The sequence below is a fragment of the Budorcas taxicolor genome, chromosome 5 (genome assembly GCF_023091745.1).
Source record: "Budorcas taxicolor isolate Tak-1 chromosome 5, Takin1.1, whole genome shotgun sequence".
In the NCBI taxonomy this organism is placed as follows: Eukaryota; Metazoa; Chordata; class Mammalia; order Artiodactyla; family Bovidae; genus Budorcas; species Budorcas taxicolor.
The window spans coordinates 159,949,264-159,971,019 of NC_068914.1; the positions used below are offsets into that span (position 1 = coordinate 159,949,264).

Here is a 21,756-nt window from a genome sequence, read left to right on the forward strand (position 1 = left end):
CAGGGCAAAATGAAAATGCAAGGGCCTTGTTCAAAAAGCATTAAGAATTTTAAAAACAACGAGGTCCTGATAAATCATACTGGAAAACAATGTAAGAAAAGAATATATATATATATGCATGTGTATATATACATAAATATCTGTATCACTGAGTCACTTTGGTGTACAGCAGAAATTGACACAGCATTGTAAATCAACTGTACTTAAATTTTTAAAATTTGGTTAAAAAATAAATGTAAGACAGCGGGGCATAGAGCATAACTGTGCAGGCTACATACCCGTAAACAAGATCTTGGCAGTTTTTGGCAAAGCTAAGGTGATGTCCCCTTTGGGAACAAGCTGACCACCAGCGACCACATATTTGAAAGCAAATGGGTGGGCTCAAGCTTCAGGAAGCCATGCAGTTATGGGTGCATTTTTCAGTCTTGGAAACACAAAGTGATTGTAGCTCGGGAGTGGAGTCCCCAGTGAGGATGCTGGGGAGAGAACAGGCAGCCGGTCCCCACCTCTAGAAAGGACCTGGCCTCAGCGAGGGGCTTTCATGTCAATGAGAAATACCTACTGTGGCACGCACCTCAACACTGAGCCGGGTGGAACTTCAGCGCACTGCCTGAGTGTGGGCCTGACCGAGTAGGTCTTGGGGAGAAATGCTTGGTCCTGTGAAAACACCACTTCTGGGGAAGGCTCCTGGGCTTCATCAGTAGGTGGGTTCTTTTCCAGGTGAGGCAAACTGCAGGTACTGTAGGGGGTGAACCGGCAGCCTAGGTCCGTAAGCTGACAGATGACCGAGGCTCTGAACACCTGCTCCACACACCGCCCTGGGCAGCCCCAGGCTGACCTGCCTGCCTCCGCCACCACTGTGTCCATGTCAAGTTCTGAAGTTTCCAGATGAATGGGCGGCACCCACCAGGTGGCCCCACGTGCAGCCTCTTCCGTGACCTGCTTGTGGACATCCAGGACTGACTCCGCAAAGGGTCACAGTTGAGAAGTCACTGGTGGAGGGGGGGCATTGGGGGCAAATATCCACTGCGGGGAGAAGTTCTCTGACACTTGGAGGGAATACCCACTTTCCTGGGACAAGAGACAACATGCCCCCCCTCTCCAACCCCAACCTGTCTCCACAGTTCCCTTGCCTATTTTTCTTTAAAAGAGCAACCCACCCCATTCTCCCAGCCTCTCATAGAGGTCTGGAATAGTGGGTCAGGGACTGTTTTCTCTATGAACACATCTTCCTGGGAAAGACGGACAAACTGACAAACAGGGCTCGAGTATCCCAAGGCCGAGTGACAACGGATGCTCCGTGTCCCTCTGCTCCTGTTTCGGGGTTCACATGGCCCTTAATGGGACTGGGCTTGGCTGCTCAGAAGGTTCCCAGGCGCGGGGACATCAGCTGCCTCTTCTAGCCCCAGACACGTCCCTAGGACCCTGCCAAGCAGAGCCCAAAGGACAGAAAATGGTGCCAGCATCCAGGGAGCTCCCGAGAAGAGGAGGCCTGCGCTTCCAGGTGAGAGCAAGCCTGTGAACCCTCCTGCCTTGCCCAGAACAGCTGCCCAGAGGGCAAAGACGGTCTTACATTCACCGCACACGCGGCCGGGAGCAGGTGGGCAGGACCCCAGACCCTGTATGGAGCCCAGGTCCTCTCTGGGCACCTGCGTCCCAGCTGTCCCCCTGCTCTCAGACAGAAGCACAGGGAGCTGCTTGCAGCAGCTGACCTGGCCAGTGTGCTGGGGGGACAAACAGGAGGGAGCCCCTCAGAGCCCAGGCCTGCTGCTGCTGCACTGGGGCCCACCACCTTCCGGGAAAATCTGGGGCCACCTCACTCCCCACCCCCCACCCCCGCCCCCGCCAAAAATTTGCCCAGGACGCACTGGCATGGGTTATAAAACAGGCAGGTGCCCGAGGAAGGTGCCTCAGCTGCGGCAGCAGGGGCCCTGGAAACAGCCCCGCCCTGAGCTGGGGGCGGTTGTTTACCACTTAGGAAAAGAACATCCCCAAACAGTTTCTGGGTGGAATTTCAGGTCCTGGAGATTTCTGAGTAGCCAGGCGTCTCCCCATCGTATTTCTTTCTTTCCTCCCCTCTCCAGGCCTGCGTTCCCTCTTTGTTGCCAAGCTCAGACGACGCTGCTGAAACCCAGCCCAGAGCCCCGCGAAGCCCGGAAACTTCCAGCTCCGCGACTGTGCGCAAAGTTGGGGTCGCGGGACCGGGGTGACAGCGGCGCCGCGGGGCCGGGTGCGGCGTGCCCCGGGGCCGGCGGCCTCTCGCGGCCTCACTCGGCCCGGCCGCGCCTGGACCTTGGACCGTGCGCAGGCCGGACGTGAACTTGACTCCGGTGGGGACCGCGGGGCACCGGGGATGACCTGGTAAGCGGCGCCCGGCTCTGCCGCCCTCGCCCTCGGCGCCCCCCGCGGCCGCCGGGGTCCGGGGCTGGGCTGGGGTTCGGGGCCGGGGATCGGGCCGGGAGGGGGCGCCCGGGGTGCGGGCGCGGGCGCGGGGGGCGCCGCCGTGACCGTGGCCGCCATGGAGCGCACGGCCGAGCCCGCGGCCCTCCGCCCAGCGAAGCCGCCCGCCCTGGCCTTGCGAACAAAGACTCGGGAAGTTGGGAAGGGAATCTTTCCCGACATTTTCGTCCCCCTCTCCACCTCCGCCACCCTCGGCCGCTGGGTCTGGGCGGCGGCCATCAGGGCTCTTAAAGGGGACAGAAGCTCGCTCTGGTTTTCTGTTCTCCGGTCTTGCTCGACCCCCACCCGCGTTGGCCGGAGTAGAAGGGGGCACCTTGCCGCTCCAGCTTTCAGGTGTTAAGCACCACCACCACCCCCACCCAGGTCCAGGCCAGCCTGGGGCTGCAAGCGGATCAGGGCCTGTGGGGTAAGAGACCCCCACGGCCAGGGGACACAGCCCTGGACCCCTGCCGTGTTGACCCCGGCCACTGCCATGCCAGGGGGTCCTGGGGGCTTCTGATCCTCCCCTTCTGCCTGAGCTGCCTCCCTGTGGCCCTCCGGGGTGACCCTCTGGAGTGGACCCCCAGTTGCCACCAGCTCTCCCCACCCCCCACCGTGCTCTGCAGGGAGGCTGCTGTGCCCAGGCAACATCAGTGCCAAGTGCAGTGGTTGGTTTGGGGGACACAACCTCGCAGCGTGGTCAGGGCCTGAGGGAAGGGGTCAGCCTGGGCCCTGTGGGGCCTTGTCCCCGGGAAGCAGGGCTAGGGACACTGTGCCCCCACTGGCTTCTGCCCACAGGCCTAGGCCCCCTCGGGCCAATTTCTCTGCACCTTCCTCCTCCGTTTGCCTGAGACAAGGCCCCCTGTGAGTGGCTTGATCCCTGGGGGACACCTAGGCAGTGGGTGGTGGCAGAGCGTCCTAGACCCCCAGAGCAGTGCCCGGCCTCTGAGGCTCTGAGGTTGACTACCACCCGTTTCCCCCTGTCCCAGGCCAGATCCCCCAAACCCCAGCAGGGAAGGCCTGACTGGGCCTGCTCTTGCCCGTGGGCCAGTTCCCAACCTTCCAGAGGCCATGGCTAAGGTCACTTCCATCTCCAGGACACCTGGACCCCAGTGTCCTCTCCACAGAACGCCATGAATGGAAAAGGCCTGGGCTGGTCCAGGGGCTGGACTGGTCACTGCCCTCAGCACCCTGGACATTCCAGCAGGGGCCTCGAGTGGACAGCCTATAGGGATCAGGTGGGGTGCAGTGCAGAGTTTGGGGGACGGTGGAAACAGAGAGCCCGGACCTGCCCTAAGAGGAGGCCTCGTGCCAACTCTGGCCACTTGCTGCCCAGTGGGTAAAAGCCTATGGTTCCAGAGCTTCTGGCTCTTTGGGGGAAGGAAATCTAGATTTGTGCACAGGATGCCCAGAATCTGAAAACCCCAAATGCAGGACAGAGGAAACGCATCCCTGGGGTGAAGCCAGCCCGTGGCCCCCTGGGTTGCAGCCCCTGTGTCCCCGTGAGCTGTTTAGTGTTTAAGGGGGGGGCAGGTTTCTTAAAGACCCCAGCCCCAGCCCAAGCTATGACAAGGAAGCCCTGTAGATCTGGGGTGCAGGGAAGGGGGAGTTTGTGCCTCATTTATTTCTCATCTCAAAGGAGTCACCTCCATATAGTGAGTCATTCAGTTGGCTGAAGCTGGTTTGTCTCTTTTAAGACCCGATCTGCTTAATTGAACTGTTCTGAAATTAAAATCTTCCTAAACTGAAGTACCCAATCCTCTGGGCAACCTGCCTGTCCACTCGAGCTGGGCCCCTGGTGCTCTGCAAGTGAGGAAGGAGAGGCAGGATGCAGAAAGTGAACCTGAACTTGAACTTTCTTATGTCCCAGGCAATTAAGCCACTGCTGCTGCTGGTTAAGATAGCCTGTGTGTATTGTTGCAACGAGGGTCAGCTCTTTTGTGAGGCAGGCCTGCACTTAGACCCTTGTCTTGTGATGGCTGGATGACCCTGGGCCAGTAATCTAACCTCTCTGAGCCTCAACTTTCTCACTCATAAAGTGGGCTAAATAGCAGTTCTGATTCAGTGGAGTCCTGGGGGAGAGTTGTGACAGGCGTGTGACTGCTCAGCGTGGCTTGAGCATGCGGAGGCACCCGGTAAATCTAGCTGCTGTTATTTGAGGTGGACTGTGGCTTCCTGCTTCTCTAAGACTGCACCTACTTCTGGGGCAGCTTCTCAAATCTCGTATCAACTCTCAACTGCTTGCCTCTCCCCACTTTTTGTGTTTCTTTTCTTACCCCTAAAGAAACCATCACCGAGTCACTCCCTTGTGTTTATAGCCCTGTGCTGGATACAGCGGGTCAAGCGGCGAGTCTGACATAGGCCCTGCCTTGAGAAGCTGCAGGGTGCCCTGTGCAACTGTAACACCAGGATGAGCCTCTCTCAGCTCACTTGCTGTCCAGACAAGGTTGTTTTCTGCAATGCCCCTGTTGCTGGCTGTGCAGTCTTTGTTGAATGCCCCCAGGGGTGAGCAGCTCACTACCTCTTTAGCAGTGTTTTTGTAGAAGCTGTCAGAGGAAGCCTCCTAGAAGGCTCTTAGGAGCCTTCACTGGTAGGACCAGAGGGAGACAGGACTGCAGCAGTGGTTCTGGGTCCAAGGCATTTGGTTTTCCTGGGGAAAACACACACCTGGAAAGAAGGCCCTGAAAACTTGGCGAGATGCTGATTCTCAGTCTCCAGGGAAAGCACCGCACATGATCGATGCACGTTTTTGCAGAACAGAGCCCTGTTTCCTATTTTTGCCAATAGTATGTGCTGCAAGGAGAGGCAGAAGAAAAGGGCCACGGAGTGGGGACTAACAAACCGAGGGCAGAAAGCTGGCTGCTGCCTGCGAGCAGGCAACTGGAAAGTACGGGCAGGCTCGAGGCCCCGGGCTCCTCGCTGGGGCTGGCTGCAGCGGTGTCAGTCGCTTGTCGTGCCCGACTCTTTGCCACCCCGTGGACTGTGGCCCAAAGGCTCCTCTGTCTGTGGGATTCTCCAGGCAAGAATACTGGAGTGGGTTGCCCTTCTCTTCTCCAGGGGACCTTCCCGACCCTGGCATTGAACCTGGGCCTTCTGCATTGCAGGCAGATTCTTTACTTCCTGAGCCACTAGGGAAGCCCAACATCGGTGCAGAACCCAGTGCAAAATTAAAACTTGAAAGTATTAAGAATTTCAGGACGGTGACAGCAGAGCATTAAAGCAAGTATGGGAGCTTCGGAATGCAGGGCCTTGCTGAGTGTGGGGCCCTGTGTGGCAGAGGCCACAGACTGCCCTCCCCTCCGCCCCCCCCGCCCCACGCTGGCCCGGCTCCCTGCACGTGTTCTTGCCGCGTGCCGAGGGCCGGGGAGGGCCTGCCGGCAGCTCTATTGAAGGAGCATGACTCTTCTCCTGCGATGATTTTTTTTTTCCATCCCTGATGTTACATGCTAATTTTAGAACTTTTTGAATCCTCATAAAAGAAGAAAAGAAGTCTTCAATCACCTGTGAAACCACCCTCAGAAATAGCCAGTGGGAACACTTCATCTAGCTTCTGTGAAACATAATTTTAAGCAGAACGAGCATCTTAGCATCTGATTATATGTATCATTTTGTCTTCTGCTTGTTTCACTAAGTATTTGATCACAACTCGTTCTGCAAGTCAGAAGATGCTTTTCTGTAAGTTGGTTTTTAAGGACTGTTTAATATTCCGTTGCTGAAGCCCCTTACGGGCTCAGTCGCTCAGCCGTGTCCGACCGTCTGTGACCCCATGGACTGTAGCCCGCCAGGCTTCCCTGTCCATGGGGTTTCCCAGGCACGAATACTGGAGTGGGTTGCCATTTCCTTCTCCAGGGGATCTTCCTGACCCAGGGATCGAACCCATGTCTCCTGTGTCTTCTGTGTTGGCAGAGGGACTCTTTACCACTGAGCACCCGGGAAAGCCCCGAAGCTCTTTAACCCGTTATTACTGGACACTTTGGTGGCTCAGAGGTTAAAGCGTCTGCCTGCAATGTGGGAGACCTGGGTTCAATCCCTGGGTCGGGAAGATCCCCTGGAGAAGGAAATGGCAACCCACTCCAGTATTCTTGCCTGGAGAATGCCATGGACGGAAGAGCCTGGTGGGCTACTGTCCACGGGGTCGGAAAGAGTCGGACACGACTGAGCGACTTCACTTTCACTTTCACTTTGGTTATTCCCAATTATTTCCGGTTTTTTGTATTGTTTGGGGAATGTCTGTGTGCCCGTTGGGGCTTATTTCCTAAGAGATAGAAGGCTGTTAGGAGAGACTTTCAGGTTCCAGAAGCCTTTGGAGGTTGTCTGAAATTCCACCTTGGCCAGGGGCTCAGCCCCCAGCACCTGCACAGCAACAATACTGAGGGGAGGGCCTGCTGGACCTCTTTTGACTTTTAGACTTAGCCCTTGCCGGAGCTGACTCGACCGGGCAGTGGTGATCACACACGGCACGGCTGCCTCGCGAGGGGCTGTGACCAGCCCCCTTCACAGAAAAGGCCAGAGGCACTGGCCTGGGGTTTCCTGCCTGTCCTGTGCTGAGAAGGCCACGTCCGTGATGATGAAGCAGGAAGTGGTCCCTCTCCCCAGCAGACTCCTGGGAGGATCTGGGGGTCCAGGCTGCCTAGAACCCCGAGGCTGTCAGGCTGGGGGCAGAATGAGACAAGGTTTAGCGAGGTGCCCACTCGTGGGCGACGTGCAATAAGAGGTGACCAGGAGGAGGAGGAGGAGGTGGGGAGTAGAAGGAGGGGGAGCCAGGAGGTGAGGTTACAGCCCCTTGGGCGAGGAGGGCTATCAGGGCAACCGGCCACCCACCCAAAGGCTCCTGAGCGCAGGAGTGAGATCTGCTGACCCCAGCCCAGCGCTGCCCGGCGCCGCAGAGCTCCATGTATGTAGTGAACGGGCCGCACCCCCAGGGTCTCCTTCGGAGGCACCTGGGCTTGCTGGGGGCAGGGTGGGGCGTCACTTTCCTGGTGCTGCCGTGACAAAGTCCACTGATCTGATGTCTCAAGCGGTCGGAGGTTATGGAGGCTGAAGTCCGCAGTGTCTCCTGGGCCTCAGATCAGGTGGGGGCAGGATTGCCTTCTTCTGGAGGCTCCAGAGGAGAATCCGTTTCCTGGCCTCTTGCAGCTTCTGGAGGTGCCCACATTCCTTGGCTTATGGCCCCTTCCTTCATCTTCAGAGAGAGCGGCGTGTTGCTTTCTCTGCTGGTAGCTGGGAAGGAGTTCTGTCGTCAGGTCGTCCCCACCTGGATAATCCAGCTGCTCTCCCAGCTCCAGGCCTTTAACTTCATCACTTCCAGAGTGGATTCACTGTTTTGGATTTATTCCTGGGCTGCGGAGCTTCCTGCCTGAGGCTGCTCCGGCTCCAGGCTCTTGTCCACCTCAAAGGCAGAGGATCTGGGGACTCTGGCAGCTTCTGTGCCAATTTGGGAGCTCCCCTTTCTCTTCCTCAGCTCTGTGGGGCAGGCGCAGTGGGCACTGCTATCATCCCCATTTTACAGATGGGCAAACAGAGGCCCAGACAGGCCAGATAACTTGTCCAAGGCCATACAGCTGGCAAGGGGCAGGGCTGAACCTTGGTGATGGCTGGATCTTAAACCAGGGATCCAGGGGACCTACCACTTGCTTCCAGGAATGTGGTCTTTCTCAGCTCTCAGACATGGTTCATGATTCTTTCCAGAAGGGTGGCGAGGCTTCCTGCCCTGTTTTCAGTATAGGCCACTGCTGTAGGGGACAGAAGGGCCTTGGGGCAGCCCTGGGCAGGGGGCTTATGTGAGTGTGGAGGGATCTGGGGGGGTTCATGGTGGGCAGGGCCTCACTGCAGGCTGCATGTCAGTAGGGAGGGTCAGGGTGCCAAGGGCAAAGGACAAGTGGTCCCAGAGCTCTTCACAGGCCAGTGCCCTGCCGGGGGCTTTGGGGCGTCCCTCCCCGCCACCGGCACAGAGCCGAGCCACTTGGGACAAGAAAATGAGGAAGAGGATGTTCCTCCGGCCTCCTTTGAAGCTGGGGTGGCTCAAGGGCGGCCGAGGGTGTGCCTCACCCAGGCCTGGACCCCTCCCCACCACCGCCTGCTGCAGCCGCCTCCGCACTGGGCCTGGCCTGGCATGGGAGGAGTTAAGCCGCCGCGGGCACCTTGGCACGTCGTGCCGCCCAGAACGTCCGGCTCCCCACCCCCACTGCTTTTCTTCCCTTTTTGCCTTTTTTCCTTCTTAATTAATCATACGCTACTGCCCAATTTAAATATGGAAATGCCCAGGCCGGGCAAGGCAATTATTCCTCCGGCCAGGCGGGCTGTCCGGGCGGGCCCTGGGCTGCGTGGAGCATGGTGGCATCGCCCCCTTTCTGGTGTGTGTGAAATTACGTGCACAAAAGGCGTCTCCTCATCTGAGTGTGTGAACTAAATAAATAAATAAGGGCTTTTGTTTGTTTGCCGGCTCCTGCACATGACTGTTTTGACTAAACCGCTCGTGTTGTCTGTGCCTTTATGGGACTCGGGAGACGGGGGCCGGGGGTGGGGGGGCGGCCGGCGGGCATCTGGGCCTCTCTGTCCCCCGGCACCAGTGCACCCCCGCCCCTCCCCGCACACACACCCTCACAGGAAAGTTCCCCAGCCCGGGCCGGGCTCCCAGGCAGCTTGGCGCCATGCCAGGCTCGCCGCCGAGCGCGGGCAGCCGGGTGGGGTGAGCAGCGGCGACACTGAGGACGTGGCCGGGCACCCTGGGCGCCAGCAGGACCCAAGGCCCGGAGGCCGGGGCCCAGAAGGTGAGGGACCCCCGGGTGGGCACAGGGTGGCCCAGCGGCAGGCCGCGGGTGGCACGGCCAGCCTGGAACAGGCCCGGGGTGGGCGGAGGGGAGGCGGGCAGAGGACGAGGCTACAAAGCCGGGCAGTGCCAGGCATCGCTGCCTCCCGCCCGCCCGCCCTGCCGGCCCGGCTCCGCGGGGAGGCTGCGCGTGCACAGGGCCGGCCAGCCGCTGCAGACCGCGCTGTGGCCGCTCTGGCCGGAGGAAGGCCCAGCGAGGCGGGGCCCAGGACTGTCAAGGAGAAAAACATCCCAAGGCCTGCAAATTGCTGCTCTCAGCTTTTTTTTTTTCTCCTCCTGCTTGAGAGAGAGAGAGAGAGAGAAAAAAAAAGCAGCGCTTCCTCTGGAGGCGGATGCAAAAAGGATGCAGAATTTTAACCATCTCCTGCACCGTCTTCCCCCACAGGGTGGCCCAGGCCCTGCACGGTGGCGCCAGAGGAGGGGTGGGTGGCCAGAGCTTCGGATGCCTCCTTCCGAGAGGGGCTGAGAAGCCCAGCCTCCTCACCCCAGTTCCAGAAGCTGGGCCCCACACGGGGGTGTGAGGCCTGGAGGGCATGGGTGCCCAGAGCTGGCTGGTGGTGGCCCACTGCACACCCTAACAGTTACCCCTTGGGTTGCCATCACATATTTAGTGGGCTCGTCCCTTGGTGGTGAATGTGGCACCCAGAGCACCCGGTCGGGGACCCCAGCACTGAGCTGGGTGGGAATGGGGGGGCTTGGTTCTCGCCGACTTGGGGCCTTCAGTCATGCTGCGATCCTGGGCCTTGCTCATGATCAATATTTGTATTTTTAAAATAATGTAGAAAGGTTTTTGGTGTCTAGTGGGACTTCACAAGCCATTCATCCAGGGCAGGACTTGAGGAAGGAATTCTAGAGGGTGATCTGGTCACTGGAGGGGTGGCAGGGAAGCCCCAAATGCAGAAAGAGGCCGGCGCACCTCTGTGAGTGAGGACGCTGCTCAGTGAGTGGTCAGGGGTGCTCGGAGTGATGGTCCAGGTGAGCACAGTACCCAGGGTTCAGAAATATGTTTTAATTTTAATCAGAAGAAAAAAAAATGACTATAGCAATAATGAACACATAATGATGAATTCAGTGTGGGTTATATTGTTCTTGACACCAATGCAGTCATAAAATATAATTTTTAATATTTACGGAGGAAGGAGCCATGAAAGCGAAAGTGCTTGAGTCCAGGAAAGTCATGATGGGGCCTTGGGCAAGTCCCAGAGCAAAGGGTCAGATGGCCTTTCGGTGCCCTGTGAACCGACTCTCTCTGAACACCAGCCGGCACAGTTGACACGGCCTGCAGTGGAGAGTCAGGGCCCTCGAGCACGCGTGTGCGTGTTCCTATGCACACTTACATGCTTTACAAAGGAGTCCCAGACACCTGAGTGTGCAAGACCCATCCCCGAGTCAATGCACACAGGCAATGCACACAGGTGAGGCCGTGAGGGCCTGGGTTCCTGGCCGCTGGGCGAAGGGTTTTGTCCCTGGGTGGGGAGGGACAGTGGTGTCCAGGAGGAAGCGGGCTGTGGGCAAGGCCCATTCCCAGACCCCAGTACCCACAGCCCAGCGTAGCTCTGTCTGGTAGAAACATCGCGTGAGCTGCCAAGGCAGCCGCATCTGTAATTTAACATGTTCCACATTTTTACAAAAGTAAAAATAGACAGGTGGAATTCACTTTAACAATACAACTTCTTTAACATACATCCGAAATAATGTATTTCAATGTGTAATTAATACGAAATTATTAATGAGATATCTTCCCTTCCCTGCCCCCCCCACCCCTGGTTTTGTATTAAGTCTTTAAAATCCAGAGTGTATTTTGCACATACATCTTCGTTCTGAGGGACTCTCCGCAGTTCAAAGGTTCAGTGGCCGCATGTCGGGAAGGGCCATGGCACTGGGCAGGGCAAGTTTAGCGGTACCTAGGGCTCCCCTCCCCCAGAGTTGGGGAGACTGGTTTTTCTGCTTCTTTTTTTTTTTTTTTTTTTTGCTGATATCCCTTCTTGACCAGGGGAAAGGACGCTGCCACTGGCTAGTCATGCCCCCAGCAGCCCCGAGAGCTGAAAGAATGGGTGTCGAGGCTGCAAGTTTCCAGGACAAGGAAGGTTCCTCGGCCGCGATCCCAGACGCCAGGAGGATGGTACAAAGGGCTGGCTTCAGGGCACAATAGTGGGGCGGTTAGTCACAGTGCCGGGCAGCGGGCGGGCAGACAGAGCTCCCTGTGTCTGCGCCTGTTCGGGCTGGGCCCTGCAGCCCGGTTTGCCCTGCCCGTGGCCTTTTGTTTGCACCCTTCCCCACTCGTTGCTTAACCCCCTGCTGCCCGCTGCCTACCTGGCCACCTGGCCGGGACAGCGTTCCCAGGCTCTGGTTTCCATCAGCCACCCCGGCCAGAGGCAAGCTTTCCTCTCGAAGTTGGGCTCAGGCCTGCGTGACAGCTCTGTCGCTGTCAGCATGGCCAGGGGCATTTGTGTGGCTCTGGGACTGGATCCGTGTGACTTAAAGATCCCATCAGCATTTGAGAGTACTCGCCACACAGGGAATGTACGTTTCTGGAAACAATGAAAAGCCAAAACTGTGAAAAATTGAGGAGTGGCCCTGGTGCCTGCACTGCGTGTTTTAGAGTGAACAGACTGATATAAATATTTTAATCCTGTGCACAGATAGATGGATAAGATAAAATAAATTAGTCATGTCCCAGCCTTGTCTGGGGATTGAAAACAGGACTTCGGTCAGCATTTGCTATTTAGCAGTTACAATTAAAATCTCCCCTTGTAGGTTGCAATCCTGGCATCTCAGAAATGGAATTAGCTGTTTGTTGTGATTTGACAGTTAAATTATTAACACGTGGAGAAGGTAACTGCCCCCCCCCCACACACAAAAGGTATAAAACACAGTTAACAGTCTCCCCCCTCTCTCCCTAATTTAAAAATGATCCGTGCAGAGATTCTGCATGTTGGCTTTCTTTGTGAAATTAAAGTGGCATGTGTTTTTATTTTAGAAGGCAGAGATGGTTTGCTGTGCCCTGGGTAACAAGGGGAAGTAAAAGAAAAGGTCCTGTGAAAATGTGCCCATCTCCTGACAGCTTAAAAAGCCAAGAGCCAGACGTGTTTTCTTGGAGGAAATAGATGTCTCCAATGTATTCACCTTACCTGTGGGTGACATTTTGTAATTATTTATCTAAAAATTGAGGATGGCTTTGGAATATCACAAGCTTAGACCTGTTTGGCCCCTCCGATGTTGGTGACTCTCTCTTAAAAATCACTGAACACTGCCTCTGGGCCCAGCCTGCTCTCGGGACAGAGCATACAGTCTGTGTACATCCCACTTTCAGATCATGCGTGATAGCAGACTTATGGTCAGCTCATACCCTTTCGTTCTGATGTATTTTAAACCAGTTAAGATGATTTTCACACAGAGTGGTATAGCTTACTTGCTTTCTGAGGGCCACTGGATTTTCAAGCTGGAGTACAATTTTTTTTTTTTCAAAATCCAAATTTAGAAATTGCCTTTTAGAGTAGAAAACAGCATTCTGGTTTGCCTTTTAACTCCCTTGGAAAGAAAGACACCAAAGATCAAATGTATTTGATTTGTGGATTTGCTCCCATCCATTGTTATCTAGGGGCTGGAAATGGCCCACTTCAACAAAGTACGATAGGAAAAGGCGTGTGCCCACTCAGGCAGAGAGAGTTCTTCAGGGTGGACTCAAGCCCCAGAGGGGCCACAGGGATGTTTTTCCTTCCCAAGAGGAGTGCAGCGTTCAGCTATAGTGTCATCATATGAAAACAGGACAGCCCCTGCCTTTCGGAGACGCTGTCACACCTCTGCCAGGCCGCTTCGCTGCAACACACCTCTTGAGATAACTGGATCCTGGGCAAATACCATTGTTTTCGAGCAAACCCAACACAATCTTCATTCATTGCAGTTCCGCCCCGGCCATAGGCACCACCTCCAGTCATGAGGAAAAATAATGGAAAAAACGGGAAACACACTGGATCCATGGGAAAAATATCTCCCCTGCAGGAAGGTGCTAAGATGGAGTCCCGGAAGCTCCCAGAGGGACAGTGGGGTGGGGGCGGTGGCGGGGGGTGGGGGGGGGCAACTCTGAGCCTCCATTCAAATCTTGCGGCTCTTAACTTGGCTCCTCCACTCCTGAGTCTCCCAAATTGAAGAGGAGGAAGGTGTCCTTCCTTGCTCACTGTCGAGGATTGTTGTGAGAATTAATCACCCGGTGGCCAGTATTTGCATAGCAAGGCTGCCGGGTTTCATTTTCTGTTTGAAAGCGTTTCTCTAAAAGGGTAAAGTACCAGAGACACGCGACTGAGCGTTATCATCTTGAAAACTTGCCTGGCAACAATATACGGTTCTTATTGTTTATGTTCAACCCCTGAGTAGTAATAATCATTTATCTCAGTCTTAAGATGAATTCTGTCTATTGGACTTATAATAGTTGTATTAGCAAAAGGATCCCTTTCTATTATGAAAGCAAATAATTGGAAGATGCAGGGAAAGGCATGACAGGGAGAAATCGTTCAGCACCCACAAAAGCTCTGGTCACGTCTACAGATTTCCTTCCAGCCTGTCTTCTCTGCCTAGTCGTAGCATCTACTTTCTGATGACTCCACGGCACTTTTGGGCTGGGGCCACCTGGCCTCTTTGTGTTTCTGTTTTCTGGTGGCAGCGCCCAGCTCCAGGCCACCTCCTTCATGCAAGTCCTGGTGTTTGGAGAGAAGACCTCGGCTCTGTGGTCCTGGGGCTCCTTCCCCAGTCCTCCTGGGAGCTGTGTCAGCAGAAGACCAGGCCGCCAGCGAGGCCCCAAGGCAGAGCCCAGCCTCTCCCAGGACCTCGGGGACAAGGGGCAAATGGCTGAAAACACAGCCTCTCACGGTGCCCACGGTGGTGATGGGCAGCAGCTTGGCTGGGCCTCCTCCGAGCTGATCAGGGCCGGGTGGTGGGAGGATGGCAGGCACTCCGGCAGGCGGTGCTGAAAAGCGGGCCTGAGGTTTTGAATTCTCCCAAAGAAAGCCCCTCAGGCCAAAGCACTCCTCAGACGTGCAGAATTTCGACAGAGCTGTTGAGATAATGTTTCCAAGGTGTTCAGCTCTCTGGTCCTGACTTAAACTCACCAAGTGGATGGCCGTTAGTGCCAAGTGACTCGGTAGGCACACAGAGGCCAGGGCTTTCATGCAAGGGCACAGTTCCCAAACGCTGTGTTGCAATCAGGCATGTGCCTCAGCTGGTCCCACAAACCCATCAGGCAAAAGTTCCACAGTTACCAGGCCTCTGGAGGGGAAACAAACTAACTTCCACATCACTATCTGCAGTGACTGTGATCTGAAGCGAATTCTAGAATTTGTGAGTTGATTGTTGCTACTGTGAAGTCTCCGAAGCTCTGTCTTGACCCCCTCAGATAATGCTGTGGCTTCAACGTCAGATTACCAATGGATCCTTAAGAGATTTGTTAACAACCCACATCGCAGACAAACTTCACAGGCAAGGTCATTGTTCATAGTGTTAGTTATGGTACAGAAATACTAGCAAGAACTGAAGTTTGTAATAATATAGGGAGTTCTGGGGTAAATTATCACTTAACAGTATAATGGAATATTAATTATGTCACTGTTAAAATAGTGTTGACAAAGAGTTTGTCAGCGCGTAGGGTCGTATGGGAGCCAATACTTCCCAAACAGTAAATATGTATGTAAATTATGCATTAATATTGTATGCATATGTTCACTGTTGGGAAGGAAATGCAATTGAATATTATTTTCTTTTTTTTTTAAGTGAATATTATTTTCTAGATAATGGCACATAGGTGAATTTTCCTTTTTCCCTGTAGTTTAGACTTGGATTATTTATACTTCTTATTGCTTAAATTATCTCTAAAATGTCTATCTTCATATTTTACTTTTAAATTACTTATGTTTTAGATTAGGCTGTGCCTTCTCTAAACGTGGTATTTTTATAAGCAAGGAAAAATCATTTTTAAAGTCTTGTGAGTAGAAATCTAGACAAATGGCATATTTTCCTTCAATAGTTGTGGATAGATGGCATGTAGCAGAAATATTCGTTAGGTCAACAAATATGTATAGTCAGTAAATAGTATTCATTCTCTTATAAAAGATTTCTCTTATAAAAGCTATGTTGATAGCTTATTAATCAAACCCTATATGAGTTTCCTAGTCAAACATATATACTTGAACAGCTAGGGCATAAAAATGTCAACTAGGATTTTGTTTGAACTTAAGGAGAAGTATTTTTGTCCCCATAAGCAACAGCATCGAGAATGGGGGAAAGGCATTCTTATTCTTCGTGGACGTTTGGTCCAGTGGCCTCCCCCGCCCCCGCCCCCACCATGGTCAGCCTCTGCCTGATTTTGAGTTTGTGCTTTCTGCTCCTGCTGCTTGTTTTTAAAGGGCGATTAAAAAGATCCTGTAAGTTCCTATCTCGAGAACATGATCTTGAATTCAGCATGCCAGATGATACACTGTGGTCTTTGGGTGGAAATCTTAGGGTTTATTTATACACTCATGTGCTTTCTTTTACAAGAAAGAAAAGGTAATTTTTTCCCCCAGCTTGTACTTCCCAGGACTTCTCTACCTCAACATATTATTTTTTAAATGTATATTATTCTGCAGCCTTAAGTCACCTGCTGCCGGGCGGTGCATCTCTGTGTCCAGACAAGAGGCGGGCATTTTCTTTTTTAACTCTAACGCTGCAGGATGGTGTGACCTGAAAAACGCTGTCCGTGTTTGCATCCAAAAACATCAGCCTTCAAGCAAGTGCCGTTTGCTGTCCCGTAAAATGAATTAAATGAATGCCTGGACCTGCAGTGTTGGAAAGGGTCGGGAAATCAATGACTCCCTGCCCGAGGTTGGTTTACAAGGCCCGGTGGAGGGGGGCGGTTCCCAGAGTGACCCCCGCCCGGGCCGCCGCGGGGCGCAGGTGAGCCGGGCCCCGGGGGCCCCCCCGGACAGCCGCCCGCGCGCGCTGACCCGCCGCCTCCGTATCCCCGCCGGTTGCGCCGGTCGGGGCGGCCCAGGCGGCGGGGAACCCGGGGAAGGGCCGGCGGGGAGGCGCCCGGCTGGGAGGTCCCGCGGCCTCCGGGGCGCGACCCTCTAATCCGCTTTAGTCGCTATATTGTGTGCTCTGCTTGGGCAAAGTAAACAAGGCGGGCCCACCGGGCAGCGGCCGGCGGCCCGCGACTCCCTGACCCCAGGGTCGCGCCCTTTGTTCGCCCTCAATGGGGCCGCCCCGCCGCCAGCCCGCGGCTAATCGGGGCGCGTGCCGCCGCCGCGACCCCGGGCCCGCCTCGGACCTGGACTGGGACAGGCCCTCCGACCCCGGCCCTGGGGACCCCGGCGCGCGTCCGTTCCGGCGGGCGCTCGGACCCTGCTCGGACCCTGATCCCGGCCTGCCGGACCCGCCCCAGACTGACTCCAGGACCCCCAGCCACGTGGACCCGGCCGCCGCCCCGCTCCCCACCCGATGGGGACCCCAAGCCCCAGATCTCGAGCCACCTGCCCGGCCCTGGCCCCGCCTGGACGAGGCGCACGAGGCCGCCCAGCCTCCAGGGCCGTGCGGACCCGCCCGGAGGGGAAGAGCCCCGGCCCCCGCCGCCCGCCCAGGTCGCCGATGCGCCGGTTCGACGACGGACCCCAAGCGGCCGCAGCCCGGTCCAGGCCGTCGCCCGGCTGGAGGCGCCTCTACAGGGCCGTTAGGGACCGCGAGCCGCCGCCCGAGGTGCGGAGGAGGGTCTGCGGTGCCGAGTTTTCCTTTCTGCCCGCCTCGGTTTCTGTGGGTTTCTGTGGCGTCCTGCCGTCGGAAAAGCAGAAGTGCTCCAGGAGTGCCTAGTCCAGAGTCGTCAGCGGGGACACAGGGACCTTCCCACGCTTCTGCTCTGGGATGCGGCCCCCACCCCTCCCAGCCCTGCCTTTTCCTCCGAATCACTGCCTTACAGAGGCCCCGGGGTAGGTCCAGGTGAGCCCTCAAGCAGGACGTGCTGGAGGCAGTTGAGGCTACACTCAGCCTCCAGCATTGTCGTCTGCATTCTTTGTTTTTTCCTCCAATGTTGAACAAGGTTATAATTTTTATCCCAAGCAGCTTTTGAGACTTAGCGCCTTGTAACCTTTTTCCAAAATTTTTAAACGTTTTGTCTTTTTTTTCTTTTTTAAGCCTGTTGTCTTGTAATTAAGTGAAAAAGAAAGCACGTAAAAGGAGGCTTGGAAGACTCTGCCTTTGAAAGTGAACAGGGTGGCGGCTTCAAGTTCTTGGCCAAGCCAGACCCTCTGGCCTGTGCCTCATTGTGTCCCGTGGGTTTTGTTCACCTGGCTCTGCTGAGGAAACTTTATAAAATGCTTAGTTTGTTTCTGAGCTGGTCGTTTGTGGGGTGCAATATTCTGAGATGGAAATTGGCTTTTGGGGAAGACCTGCTATCCTGAGGGTGATCTGGTGGGGTCAGCGTGTACCAGGAGCCCCGGGAGGAGGCAGGCGCTTGAGGAAATTTCTCCCCGTGGTGCAGGTCTCTGCTGGAGAGGGCGACACCATGGCGACCCGCCCTGCTAGCATCACCTTCAGTACAACCATTTCCCAAATCAGCTGGTTCCCTCTTTCTTTACCCCTTCCTTGTGGTCCTGGCCCCTCCCCAATTACGGCAGTTTCCCCTGTGCTTTCCCATTTCTGAGAAGCAGGAACCGTCTGACGGGAACGCATGTGCCCCTGCAGACCGCTGGCATCTGGGCACGGGACCTTGGCTGCCCCTCCTGAAGAGAGCTGCCCTCGGAGCCTCTCCACGAGGAGCTGGTCATTAGGGATGCTCGCTCTGAGGTTCTCCCAGGCCATCTTCGTCACCCGTTTGGCCTTTTACATTGAGACTATGGGCTGGGACCTGCCGGGTTCACAGAGGGCCGAGAGCCAGGGAAGGCTCGGGTGGGGGCTCTGCGCTTTCCTGGCTGCATGGCGGGGAAGTCTCTGTTTGCGGGGTGTTGGCACCCCAACAGAAGGGATGGTGGACAGGGGGCACTCTGACCCCTCAGCTCAGGCGAGGTGGCTTTGTTCTGAGGACTCTGGCAGGCCCAGCTCGGGTGCAATTTTACATCAGGAGGTCGGTTGGTCCAGCCCAGCTTTGAGGGTGATGCACCTGGCAGGGAAGGGTGGACGCCTCAGATGACCAGAGCTGGTTGTGGGGGGCGGGAGATTGCCCAAGCTGGCCAGCTCAAGACAGTCTTGGGATCCAGATTTCAATGGAGCTCTGTTTTTCCTGGGAACTGTTCTTACATATATATATATATATATATATATATATATATATATATATATATATATATATATATAAAGCCTGAGTGTGCATGAGTGCGAAGGGGTGGCGGTGATGTTTTCTGTTAAAAAAAAAGAAAAAGCAAAAATAACAAAGCACTGTGTGTGGCCTCTGCGACGCTGGGCCAGAGTCTCTGTTCCAGCCACTTGGGCCTCAGTTTCTCTCGTCTTTAAGGAGGTTCGACCATTCTTGTTCTGTCTGCCACTCGGGTTGTGAGGATCACGTGGGATGGGGGTCGGAACTCGCCGTGTAAGTGACGAGACGCTTGCTACACACTCACACGAGATGCTATCCCTGCTACCTTAGCAAAAATCTTCACTGCGAGTCGTTGCTTTCTGAACATGGCACTGACTAAACGCTTGGGGTGCTTTTGTTGATTTGAACTGTATCGAAAACGCTGTGCAGTGATGTGAGCAGGGTGTGGGCTGAGCGTGGGGAGAGTCTGGACAAGATGCGGAGCATCCTGGCGCCCTCAAGGCCTTCGATCCTGCCAGCAAGATGGCCCCCGATTTGGAGGATTAGACTGCGTGCTTTGGAGACCCTCCTCCTCCTGGCGTGTCTACTGAGGGCCTGGGTACCTTCATCCCAGGGCCCACGGCTCTGTGTGCAGCCTCACCCAGCCTGGCTTAGGTAGTGATATTTGGGGCCTGAACCCAGCCTGACCTCCTCTCCTGAGGGATCAGGCTCACCCAGCTTCAGAGCTACAGGCCAGAGAACACGCCCCGGCCCCGGGCCCTAGCCGCGCTGCCCGAACCTGGCCTGGCCGCTTTAGTCCTGACTACGCTGAATGAGGTCAGCTTGGTTTCCCATTCACAAAACACGATTTTTAATTACAGGGAAAGTGTTTCTATATCTGAGGTCGGTCCTTCATGCCTACAGCAGGTTATGTTTTCACTGGCTTTTGATGTTTGCACATGTGTCATGATAGGAGTGATCCCCCCAAAAATACAGGTAGGGCCTGCCCTTCATCTGGGCTCGGTGCTGGCCACCAGGACCTCAGGGGAGCCCCCAGGCCGTAAGAGCCGCAAAACCTATGTCCCTACACATACACGTACACGTAGACGCACACACATACATGGGAGTCCACGCGTGTGCACGCACATGCACACATCCCAGGATACTGTCTTCATGCTGCCAATGTTTTCATGTTCTAATATTCAAGTTTGAGGCACCGACAGGCTGTCTTGAAAAGCTCGTTCAGCCTGTCTGCCTTGGAGCTATTTTATTTATAAGTCTTCTTGTCACGTCAAAGAGCTCTGTGTTTCTCGCAGGCTGTGTTCGGGTGGTTGTGTTTCGGCTTTTGGCTGCAGCTGGTTAATTTTTCCGAATCTGTACATCCAGGTGTGCACTGAGAAGTTTTTTCCCAACGCAAGATGTTTCCCCGTGAGCCTTGGGGTCCTCCTAGAAATGTGTGTGTGAGAGACTGCCAATTTCAGAGAAGTTGTGAGTGAGAGGAAGAGGTGGCCGTGCCTGCGTCCACTGCCTCCCCTCAGACACCGAGTCTGGGAAGGACTTTGGAAGCAGAATCTTGTAACTTGTTTAGAATACAGAGCTGAAAAATGGGTGAATGGCTGAAATGTTAGCAGCTACATTGACGGTAGTTGAAAATCCCTCTCTCTGAACATCGTTGGAAGCCAAGCACAGCTGTGAAAATGCTTGTCCACATCTCTGGTTATTTTCAAATATATCTAAAAAATATATGTTCATCATGTAAAAATTATTTAGACCCTCATTTTCAAGTCTAATGTCATCCACTGTCTGATTGCTTACATGACCTCTTTCTTTTGGTTAAAAAAAAATGAACTTCATGTTTCTTTAAAATTAGGAATTACACCAAAAGTTGCTCTATAAATAGCAAGAAACAAAACAGAACAAAAGCATTGGCTTTCTTTTTTAGTATTTTATTTTGCAGCCATTAAATATTATCTTGTGATAAATTTAGGTGAGACATTTTTTCACTTTTTATAGAAAGGGCATATGTGAAAAATCCAACCTTAAACTTATCTTTCTGTTAACCAGATCTAAAAGCTATAATATTTATACATAGTCAGGAAAATGAAACTGTCATTATGCATAAGGTGAAGTACTTCTGCTGTGTGAAATCATGTTGGAGTTTAAAAAAAAAATGGGAATATTTCAATAAATAAGACCAGTGTGGTCAAATTTCAAACAATTTGTAATTGACACTCCCATTCCCTAAGTCCTTCTTTCTGTATGGATTCATTTTGCAGGCAGTTTAGGTCTTGTTGCAGTCATTTTAAAGATGTAATCTGTGAAATCTTTATTTAAAAAATAAGTTCCTGCTATGCCTTACAATTTAGCAGTGAACCATCTGAATTCTAAATCAGGGTTTTTTCCTTTCTTTTTTTCTTTAGTCTAGAGGGGTTATAATTTATCTAGCTCACTGAAGGACTAAGAAATGATATTAAAATTCCCATTTTGTCTGCGGGGAAGAAAAAAAATTCTATACTGATCTTCATTAGCATTTCAGCATTATTTAAACTAAAAATAATATAAACATTTGACAGTTTTAAAAACTGCTTTCAATTCTTAACTGCTAAATTCTGCTTAGATATAATTTTAAAAGAATAATGACTAATAATGACTATCAGACTCCTATAAAGGATTGATAAGATATAAAAAGTACTTCCAAAAAATCGATAGTTTTCAACCATGAAAGGAAGGCATTCCTGGAAAACTGAGGGAGTGAAATTCTTTTCAGATTTTCTGATGTCTTTTAGTTCTTGTGGAAATTAGTACCTCCTTCTACCAGAAACTGTTACAGTTCAAATTCTAATATATCTTTAATTGCTAAAAAAAAAAAATTGCTATGAGCCGCACAATAAATTCTTTAGAAAAATGTTAATTTCCCAATTTATGATGATTCCAGTTTAGAAATTGCAGAATTGAGCAACCTAAATACATAAATTCATCACCCACATCTTTTTGAAAGGTAATTTTGATGTTTTAAAAAATTTAGTTTGTACTGTGCTTTTTCTCATTCCTTATATTAAGCCAGGAATATAGCTTTGGCATTTGATACATGCATATATAACCAGGGATACTGGCCCATCTTCTTTAATTCGTATTTTCTGATTTGTGCTTCTCACTATTTTGGAATGGAAAAGATGCATTGTAATTCCTCATTGGTAAGGGGAAATTTCTCATACTAACACATACGTATTATATACAG

The 21,756-nt window shown here is 53.3% G+C and overlaps 1 protein-coding gene across 1 annotated transcript in view; it reads left to right on the top strand.

Annotated features, from left to right (window-relative positions):
• The first annotated feature begins 2,284 nt into the window (after window positions 1-2,284).
• The window catches only part of LOC128048431 (uncharacterized), a 61,055-nt gene continuing 41,583 nt past the window's right edge, over window positions 2,285-21,756 (top strand). The window contains exon 1 of the transcript XR_008199394.1: window positions 2,285-2,361. The gene's annotated coding sequence lies outside the window, so the exon portion shown is untranslated. The remainder of the gene's footprint in view (window positions 2,362-21,756) is intronic.